The 14,784-nt window shown below is 46.1% G+C and overlaps 2 protein-coding genes across 3 annotated transcripts in view; one reads left to right on the forward strand and one right to left on the reverse strand.

Annotated features, from left to right (window-relative positions):
• Window positions 1-9,439, reverse strand: part of LOC142671351 (uncharacterized) — a 132,550-nt gene extending 123,111 nt beyond the window's left edge. For both annotated transcript variants that reach the window (XM_075847159.1, XM_075847158.1), the window contains exon 1: window positions 9,230-9,439. The gene's annotated coding sequence lies outside the window, so the exon portion shown is untranslated. The remainder of the gene's footprint in view (window positions 1-9,229) is intronic.
• Window positions 9,440-9,637: 198 nt separating this feature from the next.
• The window catches only part of LOC142670566 (serine/threonine-protein kinase SBK1-like), a 151,761-nt gene continuing 146,614 nt past the window's right edge, over window positions 9,638-14,784 (forward strand). Inside the window, exon 1 of the mRNA XM_075847112.1 lies at window positions 9,638-9,763. The gene's annotated coding sequence lies outside the window, so the exon portion shown is untranslated. The remainder of the gene's footprint in view (window positions 9,764-14,784) is intronic.

Here is a 14,784-nt window from a genome sequence, read left to right on the forward strand (position 1 = left end):
AATTTTTTTCATGATTTTTTTTTTCTTTGGAAATGTCGCACATCATGAAAAACGATAGAAATTTGATGTCGCCATAATCGTATTGATCGCAAAATAAAGTTATCAGAACGTTTTTACCACAAAAAGAACCCAACAAACATTGGAGGGATCAGAATTTTTTCCCATTTCACACCACAAATAAGTTTTTTCAGTTGCAGTGACATTATGTGATACTTTATAGGACGCCCTGAAAATCTACAACTCATCCCGTAAAATATAATCCTTCACACTGCGGCACTGACAGAAAAACTAAAAACTTTATAGATCTGAGAAGACTGAGAGGAGAAAACAGAAACTAAAACTGGCCTGGTCGGGGGACGTGGTATGCGGCATATGTGAGAGGAAGCAGGCTCCAGAGCTCCAGAGCTCCAGCTACCAGTATCCTGAAAACCTATATTTACTTTGCACCTCGTCTCTTCAATTGTACCTGGACGGCAGAGTGAAGCAGTGGAGAAACTGTGGACACAGTTCCGAGATCTCTGGTGGAGAAATGACCCGGTCCAAGAGGTCTAAAGTGGCGGAGGGAGACGACAAGGAGACACAAGATGGTGCCGACAAGCCTGCACTCTCGGAGAGATGTCAGGATGGCGGCGGCACGTCTGGAGCACTTTGCGCGCCAAACACCAGCAGCAAAACTGAGATTTCCAGAAGAGAGAGCTGTGCTGACCGGTGGGCTGGTATCTCGGTTTGAGAAGCTGAGAGTACACATGGATTCTGATGGCGAGGAGACGGGAGCGGATACTCTGGGACCCACGGGGTCTAATATGGCGGACAGTTCGCTAAACAAGGAGCATCCTGGACCCACACTGACAGATGTATTCTCGGCAGTAAGCCAATGTAATCTTACCCTTGCTAAACTTACCTGCCAGGTGGGGGGATAAAGAAAGGTATATCCATCATAAGACATGATTTTCAGAAAGTGGCAGAGCGTACAACGGTGGCGGAAGGCCACATCAGTGAGATTGAAGACCGGCTTCTGCCGATGAGGAGGGATATTAATGCCACGACCGTGGCTGTTACCAATCTTCTGTCTCAAATGGATGATTTTGAGAATTGTTTACGTCGAAATAATGTGCGGATGGTGGGGATACCTGAGAAGGTGTAGAGGTCTAATCCGGACTCCTAGTTTGAGAAATGGCTATTGGAGGTATTTAGGTATTTGGAAAAGATACCTTGACCCCTTTATTTGCGGTGGAAAGAGCGCACTACTAAAGAGTGCCTACTTAGCCTGGTCCGCCTGGTCGCCCGCCGCGGACTGTCCTGGTGAAACTTCTAAACTATAAAAACAGAGATTTGATCTTTCGACTGGCTCGAGAGAGAGAGAGGCAGGACATCTGCATTAATCGAGTGAAAATCTCATTATATCCTGACTTTTCTGCTGAGGTCCAAAGAAAACGGATACAATTCCTAGATATTAAAAAATGCTTGAGAAATCTTTGTGTTCAGTACTCTATGTTATAACCCGCAAAGCTACGTGTAGTGGTGCTGGGTTCTGTCCAATTTATTGAAAATACCAAAGACGCTTTGAGGTGGAAGGATAGTCACGAGAAACGGATTCGCCAAGATCGGGTTGAGGAATAAGCTTGATCCTTGGAAGGAAGATTCCAGTGGGGACTGTGTTACTGGGGGAGGAAGATGGGATGAGAAGGAGATCATTGGGACTGTTATCTGAGGGTCTCCTTTCTTGCTGCAGTTTATTTTCCTATGTTATACTATGGGGTTAATAGGGGCAGAAATATGTGTATTTTTGTCCTTGTTGCAAAGTAAGTTATGTGAATATATTCTGTAGGTGGCGGGAGGATTCGGTAATGGATGTTTAAATTGTGTGAGATGGTTGGGTGGAAACTGATCACGTGCACTCGCACTGTATTATCGATGCTGGAATGTCACAAAGGTGGCGTTTACTTCACTAGCTCTGACCCTCTTAGGCGGGAAGGTTTACAAAAGTTTGGGAGTTTTGGGGAGGGTCTTGGGGGGTGGGTAACTTTTCTTGGAGGGGGGTATCTACCGCAGTACACTACTGATGTATAATATAATGCCAATATCATCTGAACACAGTGATGATTGGGAGATTGAATGTTATTGACACTTTCCGATGGGAGGTAGGATTAATTTCTTCTCTTGGAATGTAAGGGGTATGGGGGAGGCCACAAAACGCTGGGCCATATTTGACTACCTGAAACGACACTCTCCCGGCATAATGGGATTGCAGAAGACACATCTCACTAGAGATACGGTTCAGACTGCACATAGAGTTTGGATAAAAAACTCTTTTCATTCCTTTCACTTGACAGATTCGAGAGGGGTCAGCTTATTGATTCATAAAGATGTGCCTTTCAGCTGTTTTTAGTGACAGTGAGGGCAGATATGTGGGTATACACTGTAGACTATTCCACTGGGAATGTATAGTTGTGGTGGTATATGTGCCTCTTCTGTACTCCAAAGTTCCAATGAGACAGGTGTTGGACTAGTTGGCAAGCTGGCCTATGGTTCCAACTATAATAATGGGTGACTTTAACAATATTATAGACAAGGGGGTGGACAGTTTCCCGTCGGGATTGGGAGGAGAGGGCTCGGGTCTGACACAATTTGGGAAGTATATGAGGGAAGCCGGGTTGACAGATGTGTGGCGAGCAAAATGGCCCTCTACTAGTCAATTGTCTTGTGTTTCCTCTACGTATGGTTCATTGTCTAGGGTCGACCTGATGTTCAGCAATAGCGTGGGTGTTCCGTGTGTAGAGGGTGTGGAGTATTTACCTAGGTCATTATCTGACTACTCGCATATGCTACTAAGAATCAGAGCTAGTCCGAATCCGGGACGCTTGAGACAGATTTGGCGGTTGAATCCGTTCTGGATAAAGTTGGTGGGCGGAAACAACATAACCCCGCTTCTAAAGGAATATTTTGAATTTAATGTGGGTACGGTCCCCACGGATGTCTTATGGGATGCTATGAAGGCATATCTGAGAGGTATTTACATTTGAGAGATCACAGCTATCAAAAATAAGTCTAGACGTCATGGGTTACATTGAAGGAGGAGGAGAGGGAGATGTTGGAGGGACCGATAACTATTGAGGAAGTACAGCAGGCGGTGAGGTCTATGGTGAATGGTAAAGCGCTGGGGATGGATGGTATACCTACAGAAATATTCAAAACGTATGGAGATGAGCTTCTGCCCAGTTTGCTTGACTTGTATCAAAACTACAACACCTTAAAGAGGCTCTGTCACCACATTATAAGATCCCATATCTCCTATATAAGGTAGGTGACAGTAATGCTTTTTATTTAAAAAAACGACCTATTTTAACCCTTTCAAGACCGAGCTCATTTTGGCCTTCAGGACCAGCCCCATTTTTGCAAATCTGACATGTGTCAATTTATGTGGTAATAACTCTGGAATGCTTTTGCCTATCCAAGCAAATCTGAGATTGTTATCTCGTGACATATTTATTGTACTTTATGTTAGTGGAAAAATTTGGTCAATAAATTCATTACTTATTTGTGAAAAACACCAAAATTTAGAGAAAATGTGCAAAATTATGATTTTTCTAATTTTAAATGTATCTGCTTGTAAAACAGATAGTAATACCACACAAAATAGTTACTATTTCACATATTCCATATGTCTACTTTATATTTGCATCATTTTTTGAACAATATTTTATTTTTCTAGGACGTTACAAGGCTTAGTACTTTACCAGCAATTTCTTACATTTTCAAGAAAATGTCAAAAGACGATTTTTACAGGGACCAGCTCACTTCTAAAGCAGCTTTGAGGGTCTTATGTACTAGATAGACCCCATAACTCACCCCATGTTAAAAACTGCACCCCTCAAAGTATTCAAAACAGCATTCAGAAAGTTTCTTAACCCTTTAGGCGTTTCACAGGAATTAAAGCAAAGTAGAGGGGAAATTGACAAATTGTATTTTTTTTGCTGCAATTCATTTGTAATACATTTTTTTTTGTAACACAGAAGGTTTTACCAGAGAAACGCAACTCAATATTTATTTCCCAGATTCTGTAGTTTTTAGAAATATCCAACATGTGGCCCTAGTGCGCTAATGGACTGAAGCACCGGCCTCAGAAGCAGAGGAGCACCTAGAGGATTTTGTGGCCTCCTTTTTTTAGAATATATTTTAGGCACCATGTCGTGTTTGAAGAGGTCTTGTGGGGCCAAAACAGTGGAAATCCCCCAAAAATTACACGGTTTTGGAAACTGCACACCTCAAGGAATTTATCTAGGGGTATAGTTAGCATCTTGACTCCACAGGTCTTCTGCTATATTTATTGGAGTTTGCCTGTGAAAGTGAAAATCTACTTTTTTCTGAAAAATATAAAAAAAAATATTTGCAAGGAATAAAGAATAAAAAGCAACCCAAAACTTGTAGAGCTACTTCTCCCGATTACAGCAATACCCCATATGTGGTACTAAACGGCAGAGCTCAGAAGGGAAGGAGCGCCATTTGGATTTTGAAGCGCAGATTGTGCTGGATTGGTTTGCAACGCCCTGGAGGGAGCAAAACGGTGGAAACCCCCCAAAAGTGACCCCATTTTGTAGACTATACCCCTCAAGGAATTTTTCTAGGGGTATAGTTAGCATTTTGACCCCACAGTTTTTTTGCTGAATTTAGTGGAATTAGGCCGTGAAAATAAAAATCTACTTTTTTCTGAAAACACATAGAAATGTTTAATTTTTACAATGAATAAAGTAGAAAAATCACCCCAAAATGTGTAAAGCAATTTGTCCTGATTACAGCAATACGCCATATGTGGTAATAATCTGCTGTTTGGACCCACGGCAGGACTCAGAAGGGAAGGAACAATATTTGGCTTTTGGAGATGAAATGTAGCTGGAATGGTTTTTGGGTGTCATGTCGCATTTGCAAAGCCCCAGAGGTACCAAAACAGTGGAAACCTCCCAAAAGTCCCTTTAGGGGACTGGAACGAGCGATCATTAGGTCGCTGGTACAATACACTGCAGTACTAATATATTGTAGTATAATATAATTTTTACAGGCTCCTGTAACAGCGCGATCCCGGTTCCTGTCGATTAGTCCCGGGTGTCAGCTGTAATACACAGCGGACACCTGAAGAATATGGAGCGGGCGCAGCGAATGAGCCCGCTCCATATATAAACCCCCGCACCACGACATGCTATTAAGTCATGGTGCGTGAAGGCGTTAATGCGCAGCGGATGGTGCAAAGTGAAAATTCAAATTTTCCACTGATATGCCATTTTAATGCACAATATGTTGTGCCCAGTTTGTGCCACTGAAGACAAATACCTCGTACAATGTTGAGCGTGTTCTCCCGGATATAAAATATCATATATGTGGACGTAAGCTGGTGTTTAGGCACGCTGTGGGGCTCAGAAGGGAGGGAGGGAGCGCCATTTGGCTTTTGGAGCTCAGATTTTGCTTGGTAACTGTTCTGTTTGGGGTTTTGCTGGTATTTCAGTTTATGATGTGGGGGTATGTGTAAATTGGGCAGAGTACATCAGGACATAATAAGAGGGTATAAAAATTCGGTAAATAAATAATAATCCGCAGATATGTGGTCTGTGTCGCACTGATAAATGGCGCCCGATCTTATCTGCTTTTGGACACTGCACAATTTCTGTCGCTATATTCTGAGAGCCAGAACTTTTTTTATTTTTTCTTCACCGGGGCCGTGCGATGGCTTATTTGTTGCGGGACAATCTGTAGTTTTCATTGGTACCATTTTAGGGTACATGTGATTTTTTTATCACTTTTTATTAGATTTTTTTTGGCAAGCAAAGTGACAAAAAACAAATTCTGACAATGTTTTTTGTCTTATTATTTTTACACTTTTCACCGTGCGCTATAAATGACAATTGTACTTTATTCTGCGGGTCGATACGATTACGGCGATACCAGATGTATATAGTTTTTTTATGTTTTGTGGCGTTTGCGCAATAAAATCACTTTTCGATAAAATTATTTCTTTTCTGTGTCACCATATTCTGAGAGCAGAAACTTTTTTATTTTTCAGTAAAAAAAGCTGTGTTAGGGCATGTTTTTTGCGGGACGGGTTGTAGTTTTTATTGGTACTATTTTGGGGTACATGCGACTTTTTGATCACTTTTTATTCTATATTTTCGGAGGGTTGATGACCAAAAAATAGCGATTCTGACATTGTTTTTAAATTATTTTTTTTGCGCTGTTCACCGTGGTTATACCAAATATGTGTACTTTTTTTTAACATTTTCATCCTATAATAAAAGACTTATTATAGGAAAAAAAAGCATTTTTTGTTTTGGTAACTTATAACTTATTTTTACACTTTTATAAAACAATTTTATTAGTTTTTTTTAAACTTTTTACTTGTTTTACTTGAAGACATGCAGCACTGATCGCTGCTATAATACATTACACTACCTAGGTAGTGTAACGTATTATAAACTGTCAGTGTGACGCTGAGGCTGGGTTCACACGACCATGTTACGTCCGTAATGTACGGAACGTATTTCGGCCGGAAGACCCGGACCGAACACACTGCAGGGGGCCAGGCTCCTAGCATCATAGTTATATACGATGCTAGGAGTCCCTGCCTCTGCGTGGAACTACTGTCCCGTACTGTAATTATGATTACAGTACGGGACAGTTGTCCTGCATCGAGGCAGGGACTCCTAGAGTCGTACATCACTATGATGCTAGGAGCCTGGCCCCCTGCAGTGTGTTCGGTCCGGGTCTTCCGGCCGAAATACGTTCCGTACATTACGGACGTAACATGGTCGTGTGAACCCAGCCTCAGGCCTCATTTACACGAGCGTAATATACGCACGTGCTTTTCACGCATGTCGTACGCACCTATATTACTCTATGGGGCAGTGCAGACGATGTGTGAATTTTGCGCAGCGCGAGTGCGTTGCGTAAAACTCACGACATGTTCTATAATCGTGCGTTTTTCGCGCATCACGCACCCATTGAAGTCAATGGGTGCGTGAAAACCACGAAGGTCGCACGGAAGCACTTCCATGCGAACTGCGTGATTCGCGCAAGAGCTGTCAAACTGAATGTAAACAGAAAAGCACCACGTGCTTTTCTGTTTACAAACATCCGAACGGAGTGTCTTAGACATGAACGAACCGAACTTTACCGGGTTCGGCCGAACTCGTTTTGACCGAACCCGGCAGGAGACAGTCACTGTGCAGGGTGCTGAAAGAGTTAAACTGGTTCAGCACCCTGGACAGTGACTTCCGATTCCAATATACGTGAACGTGTAAAAAAAAAAAAAAGTTCTGACTTACCGATAACTCCCAGCTTCTTCCTCCAGTCTGACCTCCCGGGATGACAATTCAGTCCAAGTGACAGCTGCAGCCAATCACAAGCCAAGCACAGGCTGCAGCGGTCACATGGACTGCCGCGTCATCCAGGGAGGTGGGGCCAGATGTCAAGAGAGGCGCGTCACCAAGGACGCGTCACCAAGGCAACGGCCGGGAAGTTCTCTGTAAGTACGAACCTCTTTTTTTAAACAGGTTACTCGATATGGTGATCGGAATGCACTGTCGAGGGTGCTGAAAGAGTTACTGCCGATCAGTTAATTCTTTCAGCACCATGGACAGTGACTGACGTCGACTAGCCTCATCTCTATGATGGCGGCTGCGCGAAATTCACGCAGCCGCGCATCATACACGGATGACACACGGAGCTGTCAAGTGCCTTTTGCGCACGCAAAACGCTGCGTTTTTTGCGCGCGCAAAACGCACACGCTCGTGTAAATGAGGCCTCAGAGTCACACTGACAGGAAGCTTATGAGGACCGGCCTCCGGCTGGTTCTCATAGGCTGCTGTGAATGGCAGACAGGAGGCTGTTGTATGGCCCCCGGTTTTGCCTTTTAACCGATTGCAGCACCTGCAATCGGTCCCCGGGAAAGTTTGTTGTAGTAACAAACTTTCCAGTTCGTTGCTACAACAAACTTTCCCTGCGATCACATGACCGGGACCTGAACCAATTAGGTCCCGGTCATGTCTTCGGGACTAGAGGCAGGGGATAACAGCGCGATCCGGGGATCCTATACTAAAAGACTTATAGGAAAAAAAGGCATTTTTTGTTTATATCACTTATAACTTATTTTTACACTTTTATAAAACATTTTTATTATCTTTTTTTTACTTGTCCCACTAGGGGAGACTTGCAGCTCTGATCGCTGCTGGAACACATTACACTACCTACGCAGTGTGATGTACTCTAACTGTCATTGTGACGTAACTGTCACACTGACAGGAAGCATCGGAGGACCGGCCGGAGGCTGCTTCTCCGAGGCTTCCATAGATGGCAACCCGGAGGTCATTGTCTGTCCTCCAGTTGCCGTGACAAGGATCGCCAGCCCCCGCAAACGAATGTGGGGGCTGCTGATCTGCTATCGACCGCTGCATCTAAGGGGTTAATTGACTAAATCAGCGGCGATGGGCCGCTGATCGGCAACACGGAAAACAGGGCAGACACCCTGCACAGTTCACCGCCGCTGCGGTGTAGCGCCGTGCGGGGGTTAGCTGTTAAAGCGCGTACGTAAGTGCACGCCCAGGTGCGCAAAGTTGCCACTCACCTGGAAGTGCATTTACGCCAACGTGCGGGAAGGGTTAAACCTGCGGGGCGGATTATAGACACGCAGGATATCGGATTTATACCGCGTATTCGCTGCGCATTTGTTGCAGAATTTCGCTATTAAGTTTAATGAGAAAGTCAAGTTCCGCAACAAACGCCATTGTTCCCAGAATCCTCTGCGGCTCCACCGCGTGTTCACAGCAACGCTGCAGGTTACACATATATAAAAAAGAAGGCGTCATGTGACCCCTGCAGCCAATCACAGGCCGGAGAGGTCACATGTCATTATAGGGGTCACCTGGACACAGCCGGAAGAGCAGGGACGTGTTGCTATGGTAACGCTCGGAGCGGTGAGGATCGGCCTTGTTGTATTTCTGTAGTAGATATTCGGGAGGATTATACGTCCACCATTTGGGGTGAATATTCGGGGTGATTTCCTGGCGTGTTGTGGGTCGTATTCGCTGCGTGTGAACATTCCCTTAAACCGCACGGTGAACGACATTAACAAGAAATGTATAAAAGTCAGTGAATAAGTCGTAAGTCCCGAATATTATGTCGTTACAAAACACGACTCGTCCCACAAACCACCCGACCACTACAAAGACCAGAAATAACAACTTACCCCAAAGAGGCCGGCACTAGAGGGGTTAAATCCCGGCTAGGAGTCCAGTGGGCGGGGTCACTCAATGATTGACAGCTCTGGGTTTACACACTCATACAGGGATGACTGATAACAGAGAGAACACCCGACCAGCGCTGCTCTCTACCTCATACACGGAAATAGCCGAAGGACCTGTGATGACGACACCACCACGTGACCGGGGCAGGAGGGGCGGAGCTTATCAGTGGAGAGAAGTGGTGGATGAAGTAACTGTGATATGAGGGGGGAAGCTCCTGCGCTATGTGTAAAGTGTGATGATCACGTGACATGAGGGGCGAACTACTAACAGGGGGCGGGGCTATGCCTTCTCTCCACTGATAAGATCCGACCCTCCCGCCCGGTCACATGGTGGTGACGTCATCACACGTCCTTCAGCTGTTGCCGTGTATGAGGTAGAGAGCAGCGTTGGTCTGGTGTACATGACTTCCGGTCACCGCTGTTGTTTAGTGTTCTCTCTGTTATCAGTCAGCAGATTTCCCATGATGCAGTAGTAAGGTAACGTTACATGAGGTCATTTCTGTCCGGTTTTGGTGCGTTTGTATTTGGCACAGTGTTTGTAATTATCATTTTTCTAAGCGGTGTAAATATGAAATACAGGAGGGTTTAACCCCTTGGTGACATCAGATCTATAGTATTATGTTGTACGTGCGCCGTCACACTAGAAGGAGCGGAGCCTGCACCGTACACGACTACTGACAGCCGCCGGCAACCGCCAAGATCGGAGACAGCGCAATCCCGGGTGTTTAACCCCTCAGATGCCGTGATTAATCGCGACCGCAGCATCTGATCAGTTAGAGATCGCGGCTTCCTCTGTCCTCCGAAGAAATTGCGCGATGCCGACCGGTTACCAGTGTAATACATTGTTGTTTTTTTGTTTTAAAAAAAATTATGTAAGCATTAAAAATAAGTAACGTAATCTCCACATGTTAAAGTTCAAATTATTAATAAAAATGTTATAACCCGCAGAAATATTTTACGTGAACGTCGCTGTTTTTAGTCGCCGCTCTTCTCCCACATATGAAATAAAAATTCCCAAAACTGACCAACAAAACCCCTCACACCGCGCAATCACCGGAAATATAAACCCCCCACACCGCGCAATTACCGGAAATATAAACCCCCCACACCGTGCAATCACCGGAAATATAAAACCCCTCACACCGCGCAATCACCAGAAATATAAACCCCTCACACCGCGCAATCACCGGAAATATAAACCCCCCACACCGCGCAATCACCGGAAATATAAACCCCCCACACCGCGCAATTACCGGAAATATAAAACCCCCCACACCGCACAATCACCGGAAATATAAAACCCCTCACACCGCGCAATCACCGGAAATATAAAACCCCTCACACCGCGCAATCACCGGAAATATAAACAACCCACACCGCACAATCACCGGAAATATAAAACCCCTCACACCGCGCAATCACCGGAAATATAAACCCCTCACACCGCGCAATTACCGGAAATATAAAACCCCTCACACCGCGCAATCACCGGAAATATAAACCCCTCACACCGCGCAATCACCGGAAATATAAAACCCCTCACACCGCGCAATCACCGGAAATATAAACCCCCTCACACCGCGCAATCACCGGAAATATAAAACCCCTCACACCGCGCAATCACCGGAAATATAAAACCCCTCACACCGCGCAATCACCGGAAATATAAACCCCCTTACACCGCGCAATCACCGGAAATATAAACCCCTCACACCGCGCAATCACCGGATATATAAAACCCCTCACACCGCGTAATCACCGGAAATATAAAACCCCTCACACCGCGCAATCACCGGAAATATAAAACCCCCCACACCGCGCAATCACCGGAAATATAAAACCCCCCACACCGCGCAATCACCGGAAATATAAATCCCTCACACCGCGCAATCACCGGAAATATAAAACCCCTCACACCGTGCAATCACCGGAAATATAAACCCCTCACACCGCGCAATCACCGGAAATATAAACCCCTCACACCGCGCAATCACCGGAAATATAAAACCCCTCACACCGCGCAATCACCTGAAATATAAACCCCTCACACCGCGCAATCACCGGAAATATAAACCCCCCCCCACACCGCGCAATCACCAGAAATATAAACCCCCTCACACCACGCAATCACCGGAAATATAAACCCCTTACACCGCGCAATCACCGGAAATATAAAACCCCCACACCACGCAATCACCAGAAATATAAACCCCTCACACCGCGCAATCACCGGAAATATAAACCCCCTCACACCGCGCAATCACCGGAAATATAAACCCCTCACACCGCGCAATCACCGGAAATATAAACCCCCCCCCACACCGCGCAATCACCAGAAATATAAACCCCCTCACACCACGCAATCACCGGAAATATAAACCCCTTACACCGCGCAATCACCGGAAATATAAAACCCCCCACACCGCGCAATCACCAGAAATATAAACCCCCTCACACCGCGCAATCACCGGAAATATAAACCCCCCACACCACGCAATCACCAGAAATATAAACCCCTCACACCGCGCAATCACCGGAAATATAAACCCCCTCACACCGCGCAATCACCGGAAATATAAAACCCCTCACACCGCGCAATCACCGGAAATATAAAACCCCTCACACCGCGCAATCACCTGAAATATAAACCCCTCACACCGCGCAATCACCGGAAATATAAACCCCCCCCCACACCGCGCAATCACCGGAAATATAAACCCCCCCCCACACCGCGCAATCACCGGAAATATAAACCCCCCCCCCACACCGCGCAATCACCGGAAATATAAACCCCCCCCCACACCGCGCAATCACCGGAAATATAAACCCCTCACACCGCGCAATCACCGGAAATATAAAACCCCTCACACCGCGCAATCACCAGAAATATAAACCCCGCACACCGCGCAATCACCGGAAATATAAACCCCTCACACCGCGCAATCACCGGAAATATAAAACCCCCCACACCGCACAATCACCGGAAATATAAACCCCTCACACCGCGCAATCACCGGAAATATAAAACCCCCCACACCGCACAATCACCGGAAATATAAACCCCTCACACCGCGCAATCACCGTAATTATAAAACCCCTCACACCGCGTAATCACCGGAAATATAAAACCCCTCACACCGCGCAATCGCCGGAAATATAAACCCCTCACACCGCGTAATCACCGGAAATATAAAACCCCCCACACCGCGCAATCACCGGAAATATAAACCCCTCACTCTGCGCAATCACCGGAAATATAAAACCCTTCACACCGCGCAATCACCGGAAATATAAAACCCCTCACACCGCGCAATCACCGGAAATATAAAACCTCTCACACCGCGCAATCACCGGAAATATAAAACCTCTCACACCGCGTAATCACCGGAAATATAAACCCCTCACACCGCGCAATCACCGGAACTATAAAACCTCTCACACCGCGCAATCACCGGAAATATAAAACCTCTCACACCGCGTAATCACCGGAAATATAAAACCTCTCACACCGCGCAATCACCGGAAATATAAAACCTCTCACACCGCGTAATTACCGGAAATATAAAACCCCCCCACACCGCGCAATCACCGGAAATATAAACCCCCTCACACCGCGCAATCTCCTGAAATATAAAACCTCTCACACCGCGTAATCACCGGAAATATAAAACCCCTCAGGCCTCATGCACACTAACGTATTTTTTTCCTCCCGTAAATACTGGCGTAAATACGGGTCCTTGGACACACGTATTCGACCCGTATTGCACCAGTATTTACGGAACCGTGCCCGTATATACGGGTCCGGTGTCACCCGTATTCCACACGTTTTTATGGGCACGTTTTTGCTGCAAAATTGCACTGCACTAATCGGCAGCCCCTTCTCTCTGTCAGTGCAGGATAGTGAGAAGGGACAGCCCTTTCCGCATTAAAAGTAAAAGAAATTCATACTTACCCGGCCGTTGTCTTGGTGACACGTCCCTCTCTTGACATCCAGTCCGACCTCCCTGGATGACGCGGCAGTCCATGTGACCGCTGCAGCCTGTGATTGGCTACAGCGGTCACATGGGCTGAAACGTCAACCCAGGAGGCTGGACTGGAGGAAGAAGCAGGGAGTTCTGGGTAAGTATGAATGTCTTTTTTTTTTTTTTACAGGTTGATCTATATTGTGATCGGTAGTTTCTGTCCAGGGTGCTGAAAGAGTTACTGCTGATCGTTTAACTCTTTCAGCACCCTGGACAGTGACTATTTACTGATGTCGCCTAGCAACGCTCCCGTAATTACGGGAGCCCCATAAACTTCTATGGGCCTGCACGTGCCGTAATTACGGCCTGAAATAGGACATGTTCTATATTTTTCAACGGCACGGGCACCTTCCCGTAAGCATACGGGCAGGTACCCGTGGCCAATAGAAGTCTATGAGCCCGTAATTATGGGCGTATTTACGTTCGTGTGCATGGGGCCTCACACCGCGCAATCACCGGAAATATAAAACCCCTCACAGCGTGCAATCACCGGAAATATAAAACCCCTCACACCGCGCAATCACCTGAAATATAAAACCCCTCACACCGCGCAATCACACCGGAAATATAAAACCCCTCACAGCGTGCAATCACTGGAAATATAAAACCCCTCACACCACGCAATCACACCGGAAATATAAAACCCCTCACACCGCGCAATCACCGGAAATATAAACCCCTCACACCGTGCAATCACCGGAAATATAAACCCCCTCACACCGCGCAATCACCGGAAGTATAAAACCCCTCACACAGCGCAATCACCTGAAATATAAAACCCCTCACACCGCGCAATCACACCGGAAATATAAAACCCCTCACAGCGTGCAATCACTGGAAATATAAAACCCCTCACACCACGCAATCACACCGGAAATATAAAACCCCTCACACCGCGCAATCACCGGAAATATAAAACATTCTGTCTCACAATGCGGCAACGCAAAATCGTTGAATTTTTTGAACAACTCGTTCTTTCCTTGTAGAAGATAAATATATAAATTTGGTATCGCCGTAATCGTATTGACGGAGAATAAAGGTAACGAGTCATTTTTACTGCATGGTGAACGCCGCAAAAACGAAACCCGAAAAACAACAGGAGTCCCTGCTTTTTCCGCTATTTCACCCCACAATTTTTTTCCTCTTTCCCAATACATTATAGGGGACATTAAAGGGGTTTTCCACGATCTGACAACTGATGACCTCCACCGGATAGGTCATCAGTATATGATCTGTGGGGGTCCGACACCCGGACCCTGCACCAACCACCTGCTCCGGCTGCCTCCGGGCACCAGACGTCCATGCTGAAAGCACTAGCTCTGGTCACGGAATAGCGACCGAGCTGCAGTATTGTTAAAGTGAATAGGAGCAGAGCTGCAGTTCTACAGAACGGCCGCTGTGCAGTGTATACAGCTATTTGCTTCCGGCTCCAACTACTGCATACCGTTCAAAACATCCCGCAGCTGATCGGTGCGG

The sequence above is a fragment of the Rhinoderma darwinii genome, chromosome 1 (genome assembly GCF_050947455.1).
Source record: "Rhinoderma darwinii isolate aRhiDar2 chromosome 1, aRhiDar2.hap1, whole genome shotgun sequence".
Lineage (NCBI taxonomy): Eukaryota > Metazoa > Chordata > Amphibia > Anura > Rhinodermatidae > Rhinoderma > Rhinoderma darwinii.